At 48.0% G+C, this 27,489-nt stretch overlaps 1 protein-coding gene across 2 annotated transcripts in view; it reads left to right on the top strand.

The window, feature by feature from the left end:
• FXR2 (FMR1 autosomal homolog 2) overlaps positions 1 to 27,489 on the top strand; it is a 431,332-nt gene that overhangs the window by 318,381 nt on the left and 85,462 nt on the right. The window lies entirely within an intron of this gene.

Genomic DNA, 27,489 nt, shown 5'->3' on the forward strand with positions numbered 1-27,489 from the left:
GGGCCCCTCACCTAGGACAAGCAGACTGCCGCTGCAGCATGCCTGGCCTGATGCAGACAAAACAAAGTGGACACGGCACACTGCCTATGTGCCATGCCAACTAACACTGCCTAAGTTATCGGTAAGTCACCCCTCTAGCCGGCCTTAAAGCCCTTAGGCAGGGTACACTGTACCACAGTTGTGGGCATATCTGCCCCTACAATATCTAAGTCCATTTGTGGATATATTGTAAGTGCCAGAGAAGTCATAAAGAGTACATGGGCTGGGAACTAGAGTTCCCCAGCATCATGATGGTACCAAACTACTCCTCTCAGTAACCTAAACTGATGCCATTGTAGGATTTATTGAAACATGAACTCTGAGGGCACATAAGAGGTGTTCTGTGAAAACCTACTAACCCTGGTGTGAACAGCCCCCCAAGACTCAACGCAGCCAAGAACGCACACCGCCGGGCCGGTTGCTCACGTTTCAAATGCAAATGCGAGCGTGTCGGCCTGGCTGTGTGCGTTCTTGGCAGCATTGAGTCTTGGGGGTCGTTACCCTTTGGGTCCACTCCCGGTAAGTTGCTGGTAGGAGTCCACCTGGCAACCACTCAGTCCGGTGCATTCTTGAGGTGGAGATGTGTCCACGTGCCCTGATAAAATTGCCACAAACCTTTAGGGCAAGTAAACAAGTCAGCTGTTCAGCTTAAAATGGTCTAAACATGCTGTTTTTTAAACTGAGTGGAACACTATTCAAAATTAAAAATGTGTGTTAGATGTTAACAACTCAATTTTACCATATGGGGAGTTTAGTTGACTTTTTTCACATTACTGAGTACCAGCCAGTAGCTCAGTGGATGGTGCTTACTTGAGGCACTTTCTGACCCACCTCACATTTTTTATAAAATATTCTTATCTTGCTACCCCTTTTTTTAGACTATTGGCTGATCGGTTTGTGAACTGATTTGGGTGGTTGATACGTTTTTTATGCGATTAACAGATATGGGTGAGCATGAATAGATACGTAAGCATAGCCTTACCAAGGAGTAAGACATGATACCCATTTGGCAAAAATTGTTTGAAATCATCATGTGTTTTCTATAACCAGACACCCTCCTCCTCAGATGAGGGGTAAAAAAATACCTTCCGTACATGGTATTTCTTCATTAAACCATACATATATTCCAGACTCTCTAATTTCTAGTAGAGACAGATTGTATCAGGTTGAGACAAAAACCAGTCTTTATTGAAGTAAAAAAAAAAAAACCTGCAGGGTAAAAGTATAGGCATTGTTAGCCAATAGGCTCCATTGAAAGCATACAGTAGAAGAAAACTGGCACTGTGCCTTTAAGGCAACCATGACCCTCTGTATCCCATCGTGCCTCCGGGGTGACAGGTCAGTTCTTTTTTCCTGCTCCTTCAGTAAGGACCCTGGAGTATAGAGCTCCTCGTTTTTAATAAACTTTTTTTGTCAAAAAAATCCTTCACAATTATTTTTCTTTCTACTTCACTCGATGTCTTTTACCACCTGGACTGAAGAACAGTTGTTTCCTGACAGGATTTTTCTTTTTCCTTGTTTGCCAAATGCCCTGCATGTTGCAAAAAGGCAGCCATAACAGACCCTCATTCTCTCTGCATACTCTGTCTCCCTCAGAGACATTTGCCAGAGTCTTGCCACCATTGTAAAAATCTATCCACGTTAACTCTGAAAGACAGCAAGAGAATCCGTCTGTATAGTCTTGTTGAAAGACAGAAGACTTCCACTGAATCCAGAGGAAGATCACAGACCAGGTGTGAGAAAAGGAGAACCAGGTCTATTTCAATCAGTAAGAAAATACCTGTGTGTTCTCCATCAATCAATCAGGGGTTTATAGAGTGCAACTAACCATCCTTAAAGGTCTCAAAGTGCTCATCTTGGCTATGCCTCACATCGCTTAAACTAGAGGCAGAACAGCGGATCATGAACCTGCCTTTTACGTGTAACTCCTTGTTTGGTACCCATACAGATGACGAAATGGCAAACATTAAATCCGAATTCCTACACACAAAGCAGTAGGTCTGGAAAGGAAGACATTTTATCGTCGCTGCAGACTGTATGACTGTAAACCCTACCATCAGAGGTTTTAAGCCCCTCAATGGTCTCGGCAGCAGCATCAATCCAGAGTGCATTATCTGCACTGTTGCTCAACACGTGGCTGAGGGGCAGCACGTCAATCACCGGCCTCTTCTAAAATCCAAGCGGAACATTGAAAAGCTGCTTCCTCCTTTGCCGTTCACCAATCCAGTGGTTTGGGGAAGAGTATTTCCAGTCATATTCAGAAGTGGTGCAGCATTATAAGAGATCAGTGGCTCTTCGGTACGCCTCAAAATGGTGACATGATAAGGGGGACCCATACTACGAATAATCCAGACATTCCAGATGTCCCACAAGATGACCTATATCCATCCAGGCCATCACCACCAGAAGACTCACTAGGTTTTCACCACCTACTTCAGAGGGCGGCACATTATCACGGGGTAGAGCTACACACTGACCCAGTAGAGGAAGATTTCCTCCTAGACACCTTTGATACAGCACATAGGTCTACTGCTATACTACCTATGCTCAAAGGGGTAATAAAACATGCGTCAGAGGTCTTTAAAGACCCAGTCAGGGCTAGGGTCCTAAACCCACGTATAGAAAAAAAGTATCAGGCTGCCCCTACAGATCCTGCCTTCATCAAATGGCCTGCGCCACTGGATTCCCTAGTGGTATCCACCGCAAGAAAGAGATCAAATTCCCAGGAGTCAGGCGAAGCACCACCACCTGACAAGGAATCAAAGCTCCTGGACGCATCAGGAAAATGCACTGCATCACAGGCAGCTAACATATAGCGTATCGCCAACACTCGAGCGCTATTGGCCAGATACGACAGGGCGCATTAGGATGAGCTAGAAACCATCATGCACCATCTCCCAGAAAAATATAAAAATAGGGCCAATGAACTAATCCAAGAGGGTAAGACCATAACCAATACCTCTATACGCTGTGCCTTAGACGCAGCAGACACAGCTTCCAGGGCCATTAACACCAGTGTCCTATTCCGTCGACACACTTGGCTGAGAGTGTCCGGCTTTAAACCCGAGGTACAAGCCTCTATCTTAAACCACCTGTTCGATCAGGAACATTTATTCGGGCCAAAGATAGATGAGGCCCTCGAGAAGATGAAAAAAGATACAGATACGGCGAAATCTATGGGAGCCCTACAGTCACACCCTCCTAGACGCTCCTTTCGCCGCTCTTCCTTTCGTGGCACGGGCAGAGGCTACTCCTCAGATAGCGCGTCCAAGTCCTACAAATCCCCTCCTCAGTCCACCTTCAAAAAAGGTTATCAAAGAGGCGGATATAGAGGAAATAACAATAAAGGCAGAGGCAAAACAAATACTGCCCGCTCTGCCACACCGCCTACCCAATGACTTTCCCCTGCGCCCCCCCAGACCATCCCACTCCGGTCGGGGGCAGACTACAAAATTTCCTTCACGTCTGGGAGTCCATCACATCAGACAAGTGGGTGATCCAAATTATTCGTTCAGGGTACTGCCTAGAACTCACATCTCCCCCCCCCCCCCCCCCCCAACATTCCACCCAGGCAACGCCCAATGTCACAAGAACATTCCATGTTACTAAAGCAGGAGGTGATTTCCCTCCTACAAAAACACGCAATAGAACAGGTCCCCCACAATCGGCAAAATTTAGGGGTCTACTCCCTATATATTCTAATACCAAAAAGAGACGAGACTCTACGACCTATCTTAGATCTCCGACCTCTAAACACATACATACTTTCGGACCATTTTCACATGGTAACACTTTAGCAGGTACTTCCGCTCCTCTCCCAGGACGACTTTCTCACCACACTGGACTTGAAAGACGCGTACTTTCACATTCCGGTACACCATGCTCACAGAAAGTACCTCAGATTCGTAGTGGACGGGCAACACTACCAGTTCAAGGTGCTCCCATTCGGGGTCACAACGGCACCACGGGTATTTACCAAGTGCCTAGCCGTAGTGGCGGCACACCTCAGAAGACAGCACATTCACGTCTTCCCGTATCTGGACGACTGGCTGATAAAAGCCGCGTCCTACAACCAATGTGTACACCACACTGCCACTACAATCCAGCTACTTCACCAACTAGGCTTCACAGTGAACCACCAAAAGTCCCAGCTAACGCCATCCCACATAAAGCAATACCTCGGTGCCACCAGAGACACCTCAAAAGCCATTGCCTACCCCAATCCGGCAAGGATCGCAAGCGTTCGAGGCATGTGGGCTGCTGAATTCATATCTGTGCATAGATCGCCGCCTAGTGTTGGGTCCGGATGATTGCACATTGTTGTCCTGGAAGAGTCTTCGAAGTATCACGAGATAGGTGGCTCCTCCCCTGGACTACAGTGCGCATGGGCATCCTCTCCATCCTTAGATTGTTTTTTTCCGCCATTGGGTTCGGATGTGCTTGTCTTAGCTCAAGTTCGGAAACTTTAGTTTAAGGCCAAAAGGCCTTTAGATTTCGTCGGTATTGTTCGCGTTCGGTATCGACCAGTTTTTGTGTTTTAGTAACTTCTTCACGCTTTTCGGATCCGCTTCGGTCCGAACATCGATAAACGCTTGACGATGGAATCGAGGACTCCTTTCAAGAGATGTCCTTTATGCCATGCGAAATACCCACACGTCGATGTCCATCCGGTGTGCAACAAATGTCTCTCACCGGATCATGATGAGTCAAAGTGTATGGCCTGCGCCCGGTTCCGCTCGAAGAAGACTCTGCGGAATCGACGGGCAGCGAGATTGGAGGCACGGCAATCGGCGCCTGCCCCGGTCAACATCTTCAGCATCGAGGATGAGGAAGCCGAGAGCGTAGAAGACAGACTCCAGCCATGCTTCCGAACGTGAATCCCGATCGGAAGACGATGATGAGGTGATCTTCGAGGACGAAGACGTCGTCTGCGAGGTAGGAGACTACGATGAGGCCCTTGGGGCCGAGGAAGATAGCTCCAGCGAAGAGCTAGGCCAACCCGTCGATACGGAGGCCGAGAGACAAAGTCGTCATAAGGCTCAGGTCGAGGCCTTACCCAAGATCAGTCACACAGTTCTTCGGCCCCGCCTCAAGGCCCGGCCTCGAACATTTCACAGGAGCCATTAATATCGAAGACGACTGGATTTCATTCAGTGAAACCGAAACCATCCGTCGCACCGGTTACATCAAAACCGAAAGTGAAACTGGTTGCGATCGGATCGAAGGCCTCGAAGCCCTCCACTCCTTCGACGCCGGCACAGGTCATCGGCACCGAACACACCAAAAGAGATTTCGGTGCCGAGCTCACCAATACGGGTTCCGGCACAGAGCCAAAGAAGAAGGCCCTCGGTCCCCACAAGGCGCCTCAGCCTATGGCACCGAAGATTACGGCCCAACCCACCAAGGTCAAGGTGGTCGATCCGTCTGCGTCGACATCAAAGGGTGCGGCGCCTACCAAATCATCGGCTCCCAAGGAGTGTCAATACCCACATTCGGATCGACGACCCAAAGACTGGGAAAAAATCGGATACCGCTTCGACGCCTGCCTCCAAGGTGCCTATCGGTTCCAAAGCGCCGTCTGCGTTCACCTTGCAACAGGTCTCAGCGTCGTTGCAACGCATCAGGGACCGGGCAACCCTCGAACCTACGTCGGGTCCCGAAACGCACAAGGCCGAAAAAGCACACTCGGCGCCGGCGCACATCACATTTGGATTGCCGCCGCCCAAGGCACCGAAAATGTTCGAAATTCGGACACGTGTCCACCAAACACACACTATCCGCTGGACGAATCGATATCGAGCCTTCACAGGCGCACTTTATCGACGTCGACACTGGTAGGCTGCTGCTCCGCAAGCGGAAAATCACACCAGAGAAGGGTTTGGACTCATACAAGATTCCTTTGAAACAAAAACTGCCAGCAGGTTCCACACCAGTGCTTCACGAAACCTTTCAACCCTACCTTCAGGATCCACCGTCTTTTTCTCCTACGCATACGGAGAGAGACGCCGGAGAGGACTATATAGGGGATGATACCACTTACCCGGTGGATATCGATCCTGATGATCACATGCAAGACCCAGATCAGGCATGGGGTGACCCCACCGACCAGGGTAACGCACCAGATGCTCCTGACACGCAGCTTTATAATATAAAGACATCTCCCACGGAGGACACTTCTGCCTTTAATGCCCTCATAGAACGGGCTGCTGCCAATCATGGAGTGGAACTCCATTCTGACACTGTAGAGGAAGATTTCTTAGTGGACACGTTCGCCTCCTCTGAGAAAACCGTCAAAACTCTGCCAATGTTGAAGGGGTTTCTGAAACCTGCAAAAGACATTTTTAAAGAAACAACCAGGGCACGGGTGTTGAACCCCAGAATCGAAAAAAAATACAAGCCAGCACCCGGAGACCCTATGTACATTAAGGGTCAGTTACCATTAGACTCCATGGTTGTTTCTAATGCTCGCAAACTAGCACATTCACAAACAACGGGTGATGCTCCTCCCCCCAACAAGGAGTCCAAAGTGCTGGAGACATCAGGCAAAAGGATAGCAGCGCAAGCAGCAAACATCTGGCGCATTGCCAAAACCCAGGCACTCCTGGCCCGTTATGATAGGTCACACTATGACACACTAGAATCACTGCTACAACACTTGCCAGATGAATACAAAGAGGCAGCGGAGCTCCTTATCAGAGAGGGACAACTCCTTAAAAATGCATCCATCAAATGCGCACTGGATGCAGCCGACACTGCAGCAAGGGCGATCAACACTAGCGTAATGTTGAGGAGGCACGCATGGTTGAGAATCTCAGGCTTCAAACCTGAAATTCAGAACAATATCTTAAATCAACCGGTCAACCCAGACTTTTTATTTGGCCCCGAGGTTGACACTACCCTCGAAAAAATTAAAAAAGACACAAACTGCAAAATCAATGGGGGCTCTGCAGTCGCAGCAGTTTCGGAGTGGCTCCTTTCGTCGCCCCGGGAATAGAGGAGTAGCTAGAGGTCAGGGGTCCCAGCAGCAGTACAATAAAGGGGGTACGCAAAGTACCTATGATAAAAACAATAGAGGTGGATATTGTAGATCCAGCACCAAATGCAGAGGACGTGGGTACGGCAACACCAGGTCCTCCCCAAAAAACAAACAGTGATGCCTTCTCCCTGCCCCCCGACCACATAACACCTGTCGGGGGGAGACTCCAACAGTTCCTGTCAGTCTGGAAGTCCATCACCACAGACAGGTGGGTCAGGGAAATTATCCAGTACGGTTACTGTCTAGAATTAACGTCCACTCCACCCAACATACCGCCAAAGCACCGTCCTATGTCCGTAGAGCACTTGGCATTATTGCAGCAGGAAGTACTAAGTATGCTGCAAAAAGGTGCAATAGAAGTCATGCCCGTAAACCGACAGGGGTGTACTCTCTGTACTTCTTAATCCCAAAAAAAGGACGGATCTCTCAGACCTATACTAGACCCCTCAACCACTACATTCTGTCGGAGCATTTCCATATGCTCACCCTACAGCAGGTTCTACCGTTACTCAGTTAGGGAGACTTCCTAGCCACACTGGATTTGAAAGATGCGTATTTCCACATACCCATACACCCATCGCACAGAAAATATCTCAGGTTCACTATTCAGGATCACCATTATCAGTTCAAAGTTCTCCCCTTCGGAGTAACAACAGCACCCAGGGTCTTTACCAAGTGCCTAGCGACAGTGGCTGCACATTTACGGAGACAGCACATTCACGTCTTCCCTTACCTGGACGACTGGCTTGTTCAGGCAAAGTCAGCCCAGCAATGTGCCAGCCACATGTCCCACACCATTCACCTTCTTCACAGTCTAGGATTCTCACTAAATTACCCAAAATCACATCTTCAACCCGCACACGTACGCCAGTACCTGGGCGCGACCATAAACACTCTGACAGCCACAGCTCAGCCAAATTTAGTGAGGATCAACAGCATGCAACTGCTGATCACAAAGTTCAAACCTCAACACTCCCTTCCAGCGCGAGTGTTCATGCAGTTGATAGGCATGATGGCCTCCTGCATTTTCATAGTCCCGCACGCGAGACTACATATGCGCCCGCTTCAGGAGTGCTTGGCACGTCAATGGAATCAGGCTCAAGGACAATTAACAGACCTAGTGTTGATGAGCGGTCGGGCATACAACTCTCTGCATTGGTGGAATCCACAAAACCTTTGCAAGGGCCGACCGTTCCAAGAGCCTGTTCCGCAAATAATACTGACGGCGGACGCCTCTCTCCAGGGATGGGGAGCTCATGTACTCAATTACACGGTGCAGGGACTATGGACGACACAGCAAAAGAAGATGCACATCAACCTTCTGGAACTGATGGCAATCTTCCTAGCCATGAAGGCATGTTATGTTAAGCCGCACTTTTTGAGCGCACGGCTACCCCAGAAGGGTGTCCCGGCGCTTTGGCAAAGAGGCCCAGAGAAACAAGAAACCAAAGGCAAAAACCTACTACCGTCACAGCGGGTTACTTAGTAAAAAACAAAGTTTTCAACTCCTTCCTGAAAGCCAGGAGGTTGTTCGCTTTCCGAAGGGAAAGTGGGAGCTCGTTCCACAAGCAGGCTGTCACATATTGGAAGGAGCGACCTCCCATCCGAACACGTTTGACCACAGGCACCTCCATTTTAGCCCGGTCCGCCGACCTCAGCAGCCTCCGCGGCACATAGAAAACAATACGCTTCCTCAAATAGTTAGGGCCAATTGCATGAAGGGCTTTAAATGCCAGAGTGAGGAGCTTAAATCTAATTCTCCCCGAAATTGGGAGCCAGTGCAGCCTAGCCAAAAGCGCAGAGGCACTAGCTCTCCTGGGCAGCCCATAGATAGCTCTGGCCGCCGAATTCTGAAAAATCTGCAGTCTAGATAACAGATACTTAGGTAGGCCTGCAAAAAGAGCATTCGCATAGTCCAGGCGGGAGCCCACAAGCGCCTGGACTACCTTCCTACGGTACTGCAGTGAGAGTAGAGGAAGAAATTTCCTGAGCATCTTGAGGATGCTGAAACATTTCCCTGCTAATCCCAGAATGTGTGGACGAAAAGATAGATCATCGTCAAACACCACTCCGAGATTTTTTACCTGAGAAGATGGCTTCTCTGGGGGGGACATGTCCTGGGGCCACCATGTCTTCCAGCCCGGATCAGGGGCACAGCCGAAAAAGAGCAGCTCAGATTTGTCTGAGTTGCATTTCAGGCTGTGCCGCTGAAACCACGCAAAGACTGCACTCAGACAGTCCTTGATTCTGCCGCCGCTGAAGGCCTCTCCCTTCCTGCAGGTGAACAAAAGCTGGGTGTCATCAGCGTATGAGATGACCCGGGCCCCAAACGCCTCTGCTACCTCCGCAAGAGGGGCCATATATATGTTGAAAATGGTGGGGCTCAGGATAGAGCCCTGAGGCACCCCCACCTCCAGCGAAAGCATTTCGGCCGAGAACGGCGGAGCCCAGATCACCTGTCGGCGGTCGGCAAGAAAGGATTGAAACCAATCCAGCACCGTCCCTCGCAGACCGATCTCCCGAAGTCTTGAGAGAAGACCTGCGTGTGGGACGGTGTCGAATGCCGCCGATAGGTCCAACATAACTAGCATAGCCTTTCCCCCATGGTCGTGCGTCTCCCTGATGGCGTCGGTAACCTCTACCAGAGCATTCAAAGTACACTTATGCAACAAAGTCGTGTTTATCCGGACGGACAACATGACTGCCATGTACTACATACAGAAGCAGGGAGGAACACACTCTCCACAGTTGTCTCATCTGGCTCAGAGCATGTGGAAGTGGGCCATTCAAAGGAACATGTTCCTCATGGCGGAACACCTCCCAGGCAAGGACAACCAGATGGCGGATCTGCTCAGCAGACACAGCCACCAAATGCGCGAGTGGGAGCTACATCCATCAGTACTCAAACCGTACTTCCAACAGTGGGGTCATCCAGAGATAGACCTATTCGCCACAAGGGAAAACGCAAAATGCCGAAACTTTGCCGCCAGGTTCCCGCACCCACAGTCGCAGGGCAATGCGATATGGATGAACTGGTCAGGCAGATTTGCGTACGCTTTTCCCCCAGCGCCATTAATACCGTTAGTGGCACGCAAACTGCGACAACACTCACTGACACTCATCCTGGTTGCTCCAACATGGGCACGCCAACCGTGGTCCACCACCTTTCTAGAACTTTCCGTGGTGCCGCATCAAAGGCTGCGGATCACACCCACACTTTTAACGCAGAACCATGGCGAAATTCAGCACCCAGATCCGCAACAGCTGAACCTGGCAATCTGGCTCCTGAAGTCTTAGAGTTTGGCTACCTAAACCTGCCACCTGAATGTATGGATATCATCAAGGAGGCCAGAAGACCCACAACCAGAGCTTGCTATGCGGCTAAATGGAAAAGGTTTGTCATTTACTGCAACAACAATGACATTAATCCGCTGGATGCATCCAGTCAAAACATCATCTGTTACCTCTTACACTTATACCGATGCAATCTGGCATACAGCTCCATACGTATACATCTAACCGCGATAGCAGCCTATCTTCAAAACAGGCAGCACCTCTCTTTATTCAGAGTGCCTGCCATCAAAGCCTTCTTAGAGGGACTCAAACGAGTAATTCCTCCAAGACACCCGCCGGCACCAGTGTGGAACCTCAATGTGGTCCTCACCAGATTAATGGGTCCACCTTTTGAACCTCTCCATTCATGTGAGATTCAATTCCTCACCTGGAAAGTAGCTTTCTTAGTGGCAATCACTTCGTTGAGAAGAGTTAGTGAACTCCAGGCACTAACCATTCAAGAGCCATTCATACAGGTTCACGCAAACAGGGTCGTACTGCGTACCAACCCCAAATTCATGCCTAAAGTAATATCGCAGTTCCACATGAATCAGACTATTGAACTGCCTGTTTTCTTTCCAAATCCACAAAATGTCGCAGAGAGAATGCTCCATACACTAGATATAAAGAGGGCCCTCATGTACTATATAGACAGAACAAAGGATTTTAGGAAAACAAAACAACTTTTCGTTGCCTTTTCTCCACAACACAAGGGCAACGCCATTTCCAAAGCAGGGATAGCCAGATGGATCGTTAAATGTATTCAAATTTGCTATCAAAAAGCGAAACGCACATTAACGATTCCCCCACGAGCGCACTCAACACGAAAGTTAGGGGCGTCCATGGCTTTCCTAGGAAACATTCCTTTAGAGGAAATATGTAGAGCAGCCACATGCTCCACTATACATACATTTACCAAACACTACTGTGTAGATGTACACTCAAAACAGCAGGCAGCTGTAGGACAGGCTGTTCTCAAAACTCTTTTTCAGACTGCTGCAGCTGGCACGGGCAGCCGCCGCTAATGGAGGGACTGCTATATAATCTATGCACAGATATGAATTCAGCAGCCCACATGCCTCGAACTGAATATGCTACTTACCAGTATGCATCTGTTCTTGGCATGCAGGGCTGCTGACATTCATATCGCCCACCCTCCTCCCCGGCGCCTGTAGCGGCTGCAGCACTCAGAATTACTGTATAGCATGGTCATCACTTACTGTATCTACTCCATCACTGCCACAATGGCGAAAAACAATCTAAGGATGGAGAGGATGCCCATGCGCACTGTAGTCCAGGGGAGGAGCCACCTATCTCGTGATACTTCGAAGACTCTTCCAGGACAACAATGTGCAATCATCCGGACCCAACACTAGGCGGCGATCTATGCACAGATATGAATGTCAGCAGCCCTACATGCCAAGAACAGATGCATACTGGTAAGTAGCATATTCAATTCAAGCTTTGCGTCAAAGATTCATACTTCAACACTCCCTCTCAGCAAGAGTGTTTATGCAACTAATAGGGATGATGGCCTCTTGCATTTTCATAGTGCCTCATGCAAGACTCCAGATGCGTCCACTCCAAGAGTGCTTAGCGCGCCAATGGAACCAGGCCCAGGGGCAACTGACGGATCTGGTGTTGGTAGACGGTCGCACCCATCGCTCTCTGCAGTGGTGGAACACCACAAATCTTTCCAGAGGTCGACCGTTCCTGGACCCGATTCCACAAATAATCCTGACTAACAGACGCATCGCTCTCCTGCTGGGGAGCTCATCTACTACACCTCACAGTGCAAGGCACATGGACGCCGCAACAAAAGTTACTCCACATCAATCATCTGGAGCTACTGGCAATCTTTCTAGCCCTAAAATCCTTTCACTCACAGATTTTAGGCAAGGCAGTTCTTATCCGCACGGACAACATGACCGCCATGTACTACATCCAAAAACAAGGCAGCACACACTCTCCACAGCTCTCTCAACTAGCACAGAGCATATGGAGATGGGCAATTCCACACAAAATCTTTCTCCTAGCCCAACATGTCCCAGGAGTCCAGAACACCATGGCCGATCTGCTCAGCAGACAGACGCAGCAGATCCACGAGTGGGAACTTCACCCGCAAGTTCTTCACCCGTTCTTTCAAATGTGGGGGCATCCACAAATAGACCTATTCGCCACCCACGAAAACAAAAAATGCCCAAGCTTCGCCGCCAGATATCCACACCCATTGTCCAAAGGGAATGCGATATGGATGAACTGGTCAGGCAAATTTGCATCCGCCTTTTCACCTCTCCCACTAATTCCATTAGTGGTGCGAAAGCTACAACAGCACTCCCTCACACTCATTCTAGTAGCTCCAACATGGGCCGGACAACCATGGTACACCACGTTGCTGGAACTCTCAGTAGTGCCACACCAAAAATTACACCTCTCACCATGCCTCCTAACCCAGAACCATGGAGAGAGCAGACACCCGGACCCAGCTCAGCTCAACCTTGCAATGTGGCTCCTGAAATCCTAGAATTCGGATACCTTAACCTTCCCCCTGACGGTTTGAACGTCATCGGAGAAGCTAGACGTCCTACCACTAGAGCCTGCTATGCTGCAAAGTGGAAAAGATTTGTTGTTTATTGCCATAACACAATCAACCCTCTAGACGTGTCTATACAGCACATCATATGCTACTTACTCCATCTACAAAGGTGTAACCTAGCATATACATCCATTCGGCGGCGTAGGTCTCTGAGGAGGAGGAGGCGGAGGAGGAGGAGGAGGCGGAGGAGGAGGAGGAGGAGGCGGAGGCGGTGGTGTAGGAGGACGCTGAGGCAGCGGCTGAGAGAGAGGCTGCGGGGCTCCATCACTCCGTGCAGGAGAACCCGGACCAGCACTGTCCGGACTCTCGTCCACCCTTCTCCTCTTGGCGGGCCTGTCCCGTGTCGAAACGCACGAGGGGGAGCGCCGTCTTCTCCTAGATCCACGACTGGAGATCGTGATCACCGAAGACGTGTTACCAGTTGTCCTCGACATCGAACTGAACGTCGACCTCGTACGGTGTCTCTTCGCCGATCGCCGTCCCCCCCTCGACGAACGGCCTCTCGACGTCGACCGGTGTCTCCACGACGTCGACCTTCGTCGCCATGCCTCTACGTCGATCTCCTTCGTCGCGACGTCGATCTCCTTCGTCGCGACGTCGATCTCCTTCGTCGCGACGTCGATCTCCTTCGTCGCGACGTCGATCTCCTTCGTCTCGACGGCGATCTGTGTCTCGACGGCGATCTGTGTCTCGACGGCGATCTGTGTCTCGACGGCGATCTGTGCCTCGACGGCGAACTACGCCTCGACGGCAGTCGCCGGTGTCTCGGCGTCGATGTCGTCAGCGTCGAGCCAAGAGTAGATGGCTGGCCAGGGGGCTCGGTACGATGTCGATGGTGTGTCGACGTCGACTGCGGAATCTTCGACGGCGACCCGGTCCCGGGTCCCGCCGGCCCCTCTCTCGACGTCGAACGCCGAGAATGCCGAGATCCAGAGCCCTGGATCGACGGCGAACATACCGTTGCTTTATCCCTCGACGTCGTCGCCTTCGACGTCGAATGCGACCTACCAGCCGGTAGGCGCCGTTTCTGCCCCTTTTTCTGCCCGGAGGTCCCTCCAGTGGCTGAAGCATGGGCAGAGGAAGGGGGGGGAGATCCTCCGTGCCCCGAAGACCCACCTGTCCTCCGCTCCTCTTGTCCCTGGAGGCGAATCTTCTCCCTCTCCCTCAGGGTCCTCCTGGAGAAGGTCTTGCAGATGGCACACGCAGCAGGGACATGTGAGGATGACAAGCAGAGGATGCAGACATCATGTGGGTCCGTCATGGCCTTCTTCCTCCCACATTCAGGGCACTTAGCAAATAAAGCCATGTTAAAAATGGCCAAACTGCCCCAAATTGCAGGATGCAGTAGAGGAAGGCGCTAGACGTCGAGTGAACAAAGTATTTATCCAAAAATATCAAATTTTATCCAACTATCCACCCAAAGGGTAGAGCTCAAGCTCCAGGGTCCTGCAAGCAGGAGCCGGAAAAAAGAACTGAAAGTAACTTGCTTTGGCTGTGCATCCTGGGATACCGGGGGTCTCTGGAGAGTTTCTTAAAGGCACGGTATCCCTTTAGCAGACACATAATGACAGCCTATAGGGCTTGTCTGTCCACCCCTTCCTCTCTATTGTTTAAAGGGATTTTGGTGAAGGGAGTGTGAGATAATAAAGGAACATGTCAGATGTGAATAAAAATGACATTTAAACTTTATTTTAGCTTTTGTGTTCACTTCGGAGGAAGTGCTGCCAGTGCAGCCATATTGTGATTAGGCTGTATTATTTTGTCTGTCTCTTAAGTGTCTTTGCAGGTTTGCAAATGCAGGACAGCTTAAGAGATATTTTTTGATTGCTCCGGGGTCCCCGCACATGGGCGGGACTATTCATAGATTATGACTATAACAGAGATACCCCTACTACAGAACTGGAGTTACAGGTAAGAAACTACTCCATATACATCCATTCGGCTACACCTCGCAGCAATTGCCGCTTACCTTCAAAACAGACAGCACCTATCACTTTTCAGAGTGCCTGCCATTAAAGCCTTCATGGAAGGTCTCAAACTAATAATTCCCCCCAGAGTACCACCCTCACCTGTGTGGAACTTAAATATAGTTCTCACAAGGCTAATGGGACCGCCTTTCGAACCTTTGCATAAATGCGAACTGCAATTTCTCACATGGAAGACAGCTTTTCTTGTAGCCATCACTTCCCTTAGAAGGGTCAGTGAGATACAAGCACTTACTATACAAGAACCTTTTCTCCAAATATACCAGAACAAGGTTGTCCTCCGTACCAACCCAAAATTCCTACCCAAAGTCATTTCCCCATTCCATCTAAACCAATCGGTAGAATTACCTTTATTTTTCTCGCAACCTCAAACTGTTGCAGAAAGGGCTCTACACACGCTAGATGTTAAAAGGGCCTTACTTTACTATATTCAAAGAACACAACCTTTCAGAAAGACCAAACAACTATTTGTCTCTTTCTCTCCACCACACAAAGGCAACCCCATCTCTAAATCAGGGATAGCTAGGTGGATTGTAAAATGCATACAGATTTGCTACCACAAAGCAAAACGAACGCTATCTGTTCCCCCTAAAGCCCACTCTACACGAAAGATAGGGGCTTCTAAGGCTTTTCTAGGGAACATCCCATTAGATGATATCTGCAAAGCAGCTACATGGTCAACACCGCACACGTTCACTAAACATTACTGTGTAGATGTGCAAACCAAGCAACAAGCTAGTGTGGTCCAGGCTGTACTAAAAACACTATTTCAAACCACTGCAACAGATACCGGTGGTCGCCGCTAAGGTTGGGAACTGCTATATAGTCTATGCAAAAGTGTGTAATCTGCAGCTCATAAGCCTCGAACGGAATATGCTACTTACCAGTATGCATCTGTTCTTGGCATGTAGAGCTGCAGATCTACACACGCCCACCCGCCTCCCCGGCTACCTGTATCTGTTCCAGTCTATCTTATTTAGATACAACACACATGGGTTTCTTCACTATTATTACTACGCTCCATCTTTCCCTGTTGGCGAAAAACAATCTGAGGATGGAGCCGAAGCCCATGCGCAATACCAGCCAAGGGAGGAGTTACCAACCTCGTGACTTCCAAAGACTTTCCAAGAGGAAAAACAAACTGCAAACATCCGGGCCCAACACCAGATGGCGATCTATGCAAAAGTGTGTAGATCTGCAGCTCTACATGCCAAGAACAGATGCATACTGGTAAGTAGCATATTCCATATATATATATAGCTTCATATGTTTTTCACATATATGTGTATATATTGTTTACGGGGTCCCCGCGCATGGGCGGGAATATTCATGTGCTTAGGACCATTGATGAGGATACTCCTGTAAGAGAACTAGGATCACAGGTAAGTAACTTATCCTTATCAGACATGCGTCAAAACTCTTTATTTGCTAGGTCTTCACATCAACATCACCAAGTCTGTGCACATTCCGACCCAAAGAATACACTACCTTGGGGTGACACTGGACACCAAAGTAGCAAAAGGTTATCCTTCGGCGGAGAGACTGTCATCAATAGCTCAGAACTGCAACAATCTTCTTCTCATTCCACAACCTTCAGCCAGGCAAGTTTTTTCTCTCCTAGGGTCGATGGCATCGTGTATTTTTCTGGTTCCCAACGACAGTTTGCAGATAAGACCTTCACAGAAGGATCTCGAAGACCAATGGATCAAGTCACAGCTCGCTGGAAAAATAGGATTACGCTCTCTCAGGTAGCTAGAGTGTCCATCCTGTGGTGGTCTCATCTGAAAAATCTGTTAATGGCCCTGCCATTTGATCAGAATCTTCCACCACAGATGCTGAAAACAGACACTTCTCTCCAGAGATGGGGGTGCCCACCTGGGTACCCTTCAAGCACAGGAACTGTGATCAACCAAGGAACAGGCGTATCACATCAACATGCTGGAGCTATTGGCAGTACATCTGGCCCTCAAGGCATTTTACCCGTCTATTCAGTGCAGCTCTATCCTGGTCCTAGCAGACATCACAACCACATCGTCTATTTGTACAAAAAGGAAGGAATGTGCTGCTGTCCTCTATCCCTGGAAGCTCAAGCAATACAGAAGTGGTTCCTAGCCAGAGACCTCACAATTTCAATGGTTTACCTACCAGGAGTCTAGAACATGCAAGCAGACTACCTACGCTGTCTCTTCGCAGAGCAATAAGGCTCGGTTCTGCACTATGATGTTGTGAGAGACCCTTTTCATGGAATGGGGTCATCCGTAAATAGACCTCTGCGTATGAACGCTACAGAAAATACCAAGACTTTGCATCAAGGTAGTACCGGCCAAGGACAAAGGGGGATGTCCTTTTGATAGATTGGTCTGTCCATCCTATTCAAGGGCAAGAAGTGATATTGCTATATCTTCAACACTTAGCCAAATCAGGTTTACAGTTTCCTTCTATTACAGTTCACATTGCAGTCATTTTAACCTATAGAAAGTCCCCTTCCCAAACAATTTTTTCAGCTTCCAGTGGTGAAGGACTTCTTGCAGGGTTGAAAGTGGTGTTACCACCGGTTCGCTCTCCAGGCCCTCCTTGGAAACTCAATCTGGTTCTCTCTAAGCTCATGGGTCCACCATTTGAACCTATTCACCGGGCGACCGTACAACACCTTTTATGGAAAACTGCTTTCTTAGTAACGATTACTTCGGCTCTCAGGTTGAGTGAAATAAAGGCCCTCTGTGTTAAAGAGCATTACACAGTTTTCCATAGCACCAGAGTAGTGATGAGGACTCATCCCAGTTTTCTATCTAAAGTGGTGTCTGATTTTCACATCAATCAGACCATTTCTCTACCCATGTTCTTTCCTAACCCTTCCGCACCAGAAGAGGTCTTTGCACTTGCTAGATCTCAAAAGGGTCTTAATATTTTACTTGGACAAAAGTAAATCCGTTAGGCAATCCGACCATTTATTTGTTCATTATGGTCCCATTAGAAGAGGCTCTGCTTCCTTCAAGCAATCCATCTCCTGATGGATTGTTTCCTGTATCAAGGTTGCTTACCAGTTGGTCAACAAGCACCTTTGTACCAGGCCAAAGCCCACTCCACAAGGGCAAAAGCGGCCACTGTGGCCCTTCTTCATAATGTTCGCATCTCTGAGATCTGCAAGGCAGCCACTTGGAGATCGGTACATACATTTACAATGCACTACGGTCTCGATTCAGACACTAGAGAAGACACTCAAGTAAGCCAAGCCTCTTTGAGGAATTTGTTTCTATGCTGAGAACAGCTGCTTAGGTTTCCTCTTCATTTGTCCGCAGAGGTATGGTATATGCTTTCTACTTGATTCAGTGCTTATGACTATTGAAGAGGATCCCCTGGAAGAGAAGGATAAGTTCCTTACCTGAAATCCTAGTTCTCTTCCAGGGGTATCTTCCTTAAAGTCCTAAGCAACCCACACGCCTCCCTGGACAAATCCTCATGCAGCAGTTTGTTCCTATATGTTCATAAATAAAGAAGGTGCACTCAGTGTAAAGTCAAAAAATCGGGCCAATGTAATCCAAAATTTCTTCTATTTTTAAGATAATCGTTAGAACTGGCACACAGTCAACGCGTTTTGTTCCCAGTTGCATGGGGGAACTTTGTCAGGGCTTGAACGTGTAAAGATGAATCAGTATATAGTATCTAGAGAATTGTATACGTATCATAACGCAATAAACATCACATCAGAAATATTCATATAATAAAGAATCTCAAGTAAAGAATGATATCGAATGTATGCGAAATTCACACAAGTCCCATGGCAGGCTCACTATCCAAGGAGCAATAGAAATTTATGGTTCTTAATGTGCAATTTTCATGAAGCAAGGAATATAGAAAACGGCATGCTAACCAGAATAGTTCATTCCTATATTTCCTGCTCTTCAGATCACTATAAAAATATAACTGACCTAACTGTCACCCTTGAGGCATGATGGGATACAGAGGGTCATGGTTGCCTCTAAGGCACGGAGCCAGTTTTTAGGTCTTGCCTGAGCCAGCGCATGTGCTGCGCTGGCGAGACTTTTAGTAAGTGGGCTTCAAAATTCTGACCACACGCTTTTTGTGTGGCCTAAAGTGTGCAGTTACGCGCACGGTTACGCGCACAGGTGCCACCTGGCTTTCCTCTCTCGGCATGGATCATTAAGCGCATCGCTCGCGGGCACCCTTATGATTGCGCCGCGGGGCCACGCTTGTGTTTTAGCACTTGTTTTTGTCAAGTAAGCCGGCTGTTTATATGAGACCTCGCTCTTCTTCGGTTTCAAGAGAAGAAACCCTGATGAGGGTTGCCAAGCCCAGACTGAGGATTGACAGTTATATTTCAAATTCTTAAGGAAGCCCACAGTCTCCATTGGTACTTTAGAAGCAGGCGATGACTCATTGGATTACATAATTTAAAATAAAATTCTAACGTTAATTACCAATAGCAGTGATTTCAACAACCATCTACCAGATGACGGCGGCAGCGTTATTATTTCTGAAAGACGACTACAAGAAAGAAAAGGTTATGTTTACTGTTGTAATAGGTGTGTGTTTCCTGCCTCAGAATGACCACTTGAGAGCGTGTCAGGCATTTCGTTTCCGGAAGAAGCTTATTCGGTCATCTCAGTCTAGTTAATATTATCGATAGCAGTTCGGACCCTGCCATTCTCACCGTCACAGTACCGTTCGGTGACACTGTTCCTTTGCCCATCTCACAGCGACACTGTGAAAAGCCACTATCGCACAGTGAGCAGGAGGTGGCTCAACATGGTTTCGCTCTTGCTGTGTGGAAGGGTAGGTGTGACTGCTGGGGCAGGAGACCCCAAAGCCCCACTCTCCATGGACCTGCCCTTTGTCTAAGAACCCCCCAACCCTCCCTGCACGATAACACAGTGAAACGTATTCCCTGTTTGGCAGGTCTGCAATAAGGCTCCGCCGACAATGCAGACCTAGAGCCAAAATGCTTTCTTAGAATTTGATTTCCGTTTCGCCAGAGAAAGGTTTCGGCTTAGCCTTACTGCCAATTATATCGCTCTCGGTAGACATTTCCATCTTAGAGAGCAGGCTCTTTTTCTCGGGAAAGGATGAGGCAAAAGTCGGAGCCGCAGTACACATTGGCCGTATAAATGAGTGTGATACACTTCCTCGAGCCTACTGTTATTCTCTGCTATGGTCTTGGCGGCGGTGAACTCTTTAAATTTTCTCTCACTCATGCTGCATGTCTCATTTTGATTGAAGTTTTGTATTATTCATTGTTTCTAGTTTGGATTCAAATGTTGATGATGATGCAATGTTTTGGGTGTCAACAGAAAGGCCAAGGGACCAGCAGAAACTGGGACTATTCTACAAGCTGCTTGAATATACATAAAGACATACAAATATTACGTTCTACTTACTTTTCAAGCCAACAATCCTTAGAACTGTACGGGGGGGGCTGATTTATGTGCATTTAAACTGTCTAGCGCATGTAGTGCTCTTTCATGTATTTTGTAATTACATACCTTTATGCCACACTAACCTTACTTTGTGGCTTGGGGTGTTTCACATAAATATATAGCTGAAGTGACTGGCAAACTAGTTTTCAGAAGTTCACGATGATTCATCTAATGGCGTCAAAGTGATTATCAAAAGAAAAAATGCTTTTCCTGTGGACACTAGGTCCCAACTATAACTACCTAATGGCGACCGCTAGTAAGTAATATTAAAATATATATATATCCAAGAAAGTAGTGACTCAAAAAGATGGACTCCCCAACGAATAAAACAAGCATTGGCATAGCCAATAGGCCTCGCCTTTGGGACCTTATAAGTATTCAGCTATCTAGCACAAGATCCTTGGTGCAACATCAACTGTTGCATGGCTAAACACTTATAAGGTCCCAACGGCGAGATCTATTGGCTATGCCAATGCTTGGTATTTCTCTATTGTATGCTTTCAAGGCAGCCTATTGGCTATCAATGCCCATCCTTTCCCCTTGCAGTTTTTTCCTTCAATAAAGGTTTTTTTTTTGTCTCAACCTGAAAATCACTATTTCACTAATCGAAATGATAGTCTGGAATATATGTATGGTTTATTGAAAGAAATGCAATGTACAGAAGCCATTTTTTAGCCTTCATCTCAGGCTGCATCTGTCTGTCTGTCTGCGTGTGTGTGTGTGTTTGTGTGTATGTGTATATATAGATATATATATAATATGTACACACACACATATTGTGAGAAAGTGCCTTCTTTCTGCATGGTTGCCCCCAGTTTTTGCTGAATTGCTGATGTGCTTTGACTGAGTGTGCCCTGTGCTCCTGCTAATCAGGTACCCAGGGCCTATGTTCTTTCCCTAAAACTGCATTGAAGCCTAAACCAAATTGGCATCTCTGGCCACAGGTCGGCCCCTGGTAAATTGTACCACAGGTACCCAAGGCACTGTGACCAGAGAAGGCCTCTAAGGGAGCAGCTCTTATTGTGCCACCCTTAGAGTTCCTGTACGCTGCAACTCACACACTGCCTTTGCAGGCTGCGTGTCTTCGTGCAGAACAAAGTGAAGAGTCGACATGGCACACATCCCTGTGTGCCATGCCAACAACCCACTGCCCAGGCATAGATCAGTCACCCCTCTAGCTGGGTGCACTATACCAGTGGTGAGCGTACAGGTGCATGAGCCCTGTAACCCTACAGTGTCTAAGTCCATTCTTAGACATTGTAAGTGCAGTGCTGCCATTAAGAGTATTTGGTGCTCGGAGTTTGTCATTATGAACTCCATAGCACCATAATGGCTACACTGAAAACTTGGGAAGTTTGGTATCAAACTTCTCAGCACACGAAACCCACACTAATGCCAGTGTGGGATTTAATGGAAAATGCACACAGAGGGCATCTCAGAGATGCCCCCTGAAAACTAACCTACCACTAGTGTCCAGGCTGAGTGGCTGTTTTCAGCTGCCACCACCAGACATGTTTTTGGACCCCTGGCAATGCACATCCTGGTACAAGGTGCCAAGCCTCCTCCCCCAGGATGGGCAGGGTTCGCGAAGGGGGAGCTTCAATGGATTGCTGACTTTGTGAGCTTCTCAGGCCACTTGCTGCTCTCAGCAACTGATCCCCACTGGTTCTGACACCCACTTTGGGTGGGAGAACCAGAGGAAAAACAAGTGAGGAAGAGAAGTGTGCCCACCTCTGCCAACTCCACCCCTCAGGTGGGTGAGGCGAGGTGAAGCACAACTCTGTCCACGCCATCTTGAAGATGGGGGACTCAGCCAACCAGGGACAGGATCCTGCCCCTCTCACACTAGAGCGTTGCATAATAGGGGGTGTACCCACCCCAGGGAAGGGACCCATTAGTCCCTGCATTTTTCCTACCTGTAACGCCCCTAAATCTAGTATTTAGGGGCACCCCTGAACCTTGCTTCCTCAGGCAAGACGAAACTACAAGAAGGAGGACCAGACAGCCGTGCAGCAGCTAACAAGAGGAAGATGCCCACTGACTTGGCCCCAGCCCTACCTGCCTGTCGAACCTGATCCTGCAATATCCCGGTGTGTCCTGCAGCCAGCAAGGTCGAAAACCCTGCAGGACCTGCCCGCCTTCAACCCCAAAGACTTTGTCTCCTGTGAACACTGGATTTGTTCATCTGCAACCTCTGGCTCAGGCCGGACACCGCGAATCCGCACCCGTTGTCCACGCCCCGAGCAGGCAAACACCATGAGGAGGCACCCCAGCGATCCTGACCAGAGATCCGGTGACCCCTGACCTGCCTCAAGCCGATGCCTGCAGCCTAATTCCAGAAGGTCCGCCCAACCGTGACCAGGAGCTGGTAAGAAGATCCAGCCCCAAAAGGCACCCTTGCACCCGATGCCTCCACGGCCTTGTGTGCCCAAACCGACGGTGCCTAACCAACCCCTAACTTCGCAACTTGCCTCTCAAAGTGGTGGTTGCACCCAAAAGACCTTCGTCCCTGAGCCTGCAGTGCCTTTGCAAACCGGAGGTTTCCCATTGAAACCAACAGGGCACCCGACGTCGAAACAGCCCTAGGGCCTTGGTGCTAACTTGTTTCTCCATTTGCCCTGAGCTTAAGTCCAGGAGCTTTGCTCCCACAACCAAGTTGCCTGCTAGCCAGCAGCCACCAACTGAAGGCCCCCTAACTCCCATTGGATAACATTGGGCCTCAGCACTCTGCATCGGGCCACCCTAGTGCCGCTGAGGTTTGAACGAGAGTACATCCTTGACTCTGGGGGAACCCTTGTTCTAACCCCAGAAGCTCAACTCCAAACACCGATTACTTTTCTGGTAACCGTTAACTTCATTTCTCTCCATAGGAACCTATTGACTGTTTTTCCTCAATTTTTTTTTTAAGTGTGGAATTGATTTGTATAGAAACCTGATAAATACCAATTGTGTAAAACTGACTTTACTTTCATTTTCGCTAGGAAATGTCCCAGTGTGATATCTAGGCATATCACACTGAGTAGAAAAAGTAATCTCAAAAGTTACCTGTAATCTTCATTGCAAGATCGATACAAAGTATATGTACAGCATTCCACAGTATTGCATCACCAGTAATTCAAACTGTAACCACTTCAAAGCACAGTTACAATTGCATTTCAAACTGTTTATTTACTGCAAAGTATTTATCAACTTACCTGTGCCAGGCTTGCTTGGTTCTAGAAAATAAAATAACTAAAATAATATTTGTATACAAAAACAATTGGTCTGAAGTTCAGTCTTTGAATGTGTGAATTTATTTGCTGACTGAGTGTGTACAACAAATGCTTAACACTGTCCTCTGATACTGCCTTACTGCTCGACCACACTACCACAAATAGAGCGTGATGGGCTATCTAACTTTACCTCTGCCTATCTTTGGGGTTCAACTGGACTCTGTGCACACTATACCTCACTTTGGTATAGTATATACAGAGCCAGCTTCCCACACATATACATAAATGTATGTCTTTTGGGTACTTCTTACTTTTTAATTAGACTATACATATATATTCTAGATACGCTCCGGGTCCCCGCATGTGGGTGGGAATACTAGGTTCTTATGAGTGTGATGAGGAGACCACTGGAAGAGAACTAGGATTTCAGGCAACTAACTTATCCTTGGTCAGAGTTGGGGGGCGTATTTGCAACCCAATACGAGGGGTGGCCTCAGGTTCGGTCTTGAGCATCAAGACCTAATGGAGAGTTCCCGCCCACACTCAAATAAGTGTTCCTCAGGAATAAACTGATAAACCTGCAACTCCTCCTAAACAATTCCCCCTCCTCCTCAAAACGAGAGTGGTGCCTTCACGACCTAGGCAGGCAAGCAAAGCAATCCTGAGTGCTGTGTTAGAAGGAGCGCCCAGGCTCTCCGCCCAGGTGTCGGCAGGATCCAAAAATAAGTGGGTTTTCTGGTTCGCAATGATTTTGCGCTTCACCAGGAAGAGTAGGGCGTATTTAATTTCCAATTCGCTGAGCTTCTGTTTGACTCCCATAAAGGAGGCCCTATATCATTGAACTGTCAAAGTGTAATCAGGGATTAAAAGGATGCGTTGATTGTCCCTAGGAATAGGATCAGGTTGTCGGGCCCGTTTAAGGATGGCATTGCGATCTTTGTAGTGAATAATCTTAGCCACAGTCTAGTGCAGCAGTGGCTTCGTCCAGGTGCGGTGTGAAGGTACTCGTGAGCTCTCTCTCTGAGAAGTAGAGGGTACATTCCTGGGAGGAGACCATCTCCTGCAGCCAAACTTCAAGAAATTCCTCCCATGTTCCGGCCAATGACAGCCTGCGGGAGAGGCATGATCTGTTTTTTGCTGCGGAAAGAACGATCCTGCGATCGTCCCTTCCTGAACTGAACCCTCTCCGTGAGATCCCTTAACTGGGCTTACAGATTGGCAGTTTGAGGCGTTGAGCTGGAGTACTTTTTTGCTCCGATTGAGAGACCAGGTCCAGCAGCTTGCGTAGTCATCACATAATAGGGTCATATCTACAGCGATTGAAATGTGGGAAGTATTGATCGCCTTTAGGATTGTATTCATTTTGTCTGAGTCCAAGGTAGAGGCTGTAGACATGGCAGTGGGGTCTGGTGGATGGTTGGTCTGGCCGAGTGTGTGGGGGGGGGGGTTGTAACGGGACAGGGGTGAGTGGTTAGTTTGCCCATGGTAGGAGACTGCGCTATGAGCAGCCCGCCAGTGAATAGAGGACTATGTGGGCCTGCTTTCAGCCGCCTATGCGTGGGAGTTGCTCTTGAAGGTAGTGCAGCACGAGCAGCCAAAAGTTGGGAGGGCAGCAAGCCACTAGCTTGTCATTAGTCAGGGCTCCTCAAGGACCTGTCTGCCCACCCTTAAATCCAAGGCCAAGGGTCTCACAAGATCCGCCGCAGAACTACCTTCAGGCTTCCCCCAGCTAGGAGGGTAGGCCACAAACTCCCCTATATGGGAGACTTAAGCCATAGAGATAATTGGATCCCCTGGACCTCTCAATACGGGTGCCATCGTCCAGACATGTTGGTCTCCAGTGCCCTTGGTGGTCAGGAGTTGCAAGGGGCCAAAGCCAGCAGAGTGTTCCGTTGCACACACTGATCCCCAGCAGGCTTAACTTGTAGAGGGGGAGGTCCTCCTTAACTTCTCTGGCTTCGCTGCCCCTCTCTCAACACCCTCCAGCGGTACCGTACAGGTGCATGGATGGAGGAGACAGCTGGGCTAAATGCACTGGAATTTATCGGGTCTCTCTAAGAAGCCCTCTGATCCGGAGTTTGTGCAGCTCTTGAGGAAATTTCAAATCATCTTCTTGCGGGAAACATTGGCTGAGCAGTCGGTGCTGTTGATAGGGTACTCGGAATGCATTAAATATGTGCAGAGAACAGATCTCAAAGGTCATATTAAAAGAGGATTTTGCAATAAACATCTCAGTTCTCCTCAAAGTTAAGGTAGAGCAAATTAACCTCTCGCAGAACTGACTACTGGCTATTAAAATAGAGAACTGAGTGCAGGGGGCAAAACAACTTCTTTCTACTTATACATCAGTCCGGATTCCAGAGCAAAGTTGATTGCAAAAAAGCAATAACCAAATTGGTGGCAGAGAATGAAGTATATTTTACATGATAATTTTAGGAGACTTTTAACTCAAATCTGTTTCAGCTGGAGACACATGACAAGAACATAACCGCTCAAAATCTAGTCGGCAATATTCCAGAACAGATTAAACTGGAATCATGACGAAGAGAGTGCCCGGGGCTCTCAGTACACGTCCTTACTCACAAGCTCTTGTATTCGTCTCCTAAACGTAAGGTAGATAGATGAAAGGCCTCTCTTTGACACACATTTTGCAAAAAACTAGCAGCCATATTAGACTTGTCAGCCGCCTCAAAACCTCTCTTCAAATTTATTAGCGGCTTTCATATAGAGGAACATGAGGATAGCGACCATAACACCCATATAATAATGCTAAATCACTGCCCATGTGTACACCCATACACCAATACCTTCATTGCTAATACCACCACAGGCAATCTGAAGAGACTGAGGTGGCATGGGTAGCTCTAGGAAGAACTTAGGCAAGCCTGCTTAGAGCTATTAGAAGACCAGCATATCACAGCACATAATGTGATCGCTAAGTGAGAATGATACTGCAAAATGTTGTTTAGACAGTTCTGTAAGAATAAGCTCTCTGCACATGTGGTAACCATCAAACTGAAAAACTGACCCTGGGTAACTAAACAGCTTTTTTTAGCAAAGCAATCATTAAACCGAGAATACCGTAAATTGAAAGAGGGCATTACTGATACAAGCCAGCAGGAGAAAGTAAGAGCAGTGCATCAAAATTACAAGTGGGCAGTGTGGACAGCCAAAAAAAAACACTCTGAAAAGTTCTGGCGCAATGTGCCCCACTCAGAAAACAAGTAATCCTAAAGCTTTTTGGAAAATCCTAAATGAAATCGCTAAATACCTAATTTTTACTTGTAACACAAACAGTTCTGAAGAATCACTACTTGATTACACATGGAACTCAGGACAACGAAAAAGTACCTGCCAATCAATTATATAGCAGCCCAGAAAATCCATCACAGCCAACAGCGCTGTCGCTAAAAAAGTGCATATAGGAAGTTCATAGCCTGACACGCGGACAGGACACACTTTCAGGCGATGCCAATGTTGGAACTGTGTTTAACAGCTGCTCATCAGGGATCCCTGACCATAATTAAACTCTTTAAAAAGAGGGAGAAAAAAATCTTACTAAGTAAGAGCAAAAAAACGGAGCCCCAGGTCCTAATGGCCTGCCTGCTGCCCTGTTTAGGTCGAACACTGACTAATGGGCAAGAAATATCAATTTATTATACAATTCAGTGCTTGAGAACCAGTTTGTCCTTCACTCATGGCATTGATCCAGAAGTTAACCAATTTATAAAGGTGGAGATAGGAGTGATCAAGGCAACTATCGACTGATAGCACCATTAACCTTGTTTCCGAATACTTTGCAAACCTTGTCCTGAAAGACTTAGCAGCATGGGTAAACTCTTTGGACCTTATC

This window comes from Triturus cristatus, chromosome 12 (assembly GCF_964204655.1).
Source record: "Triturus cristatus chromosome 12, aTriCri1.1, whole genome shotgun sequence".
Taxonomy (NCBI): domain Eukaryota; kingdom Metazoa; phylum Chordata; class Amphibia; order Caudata; family Salamandridae; genus Triturus; species Triturus cristatus.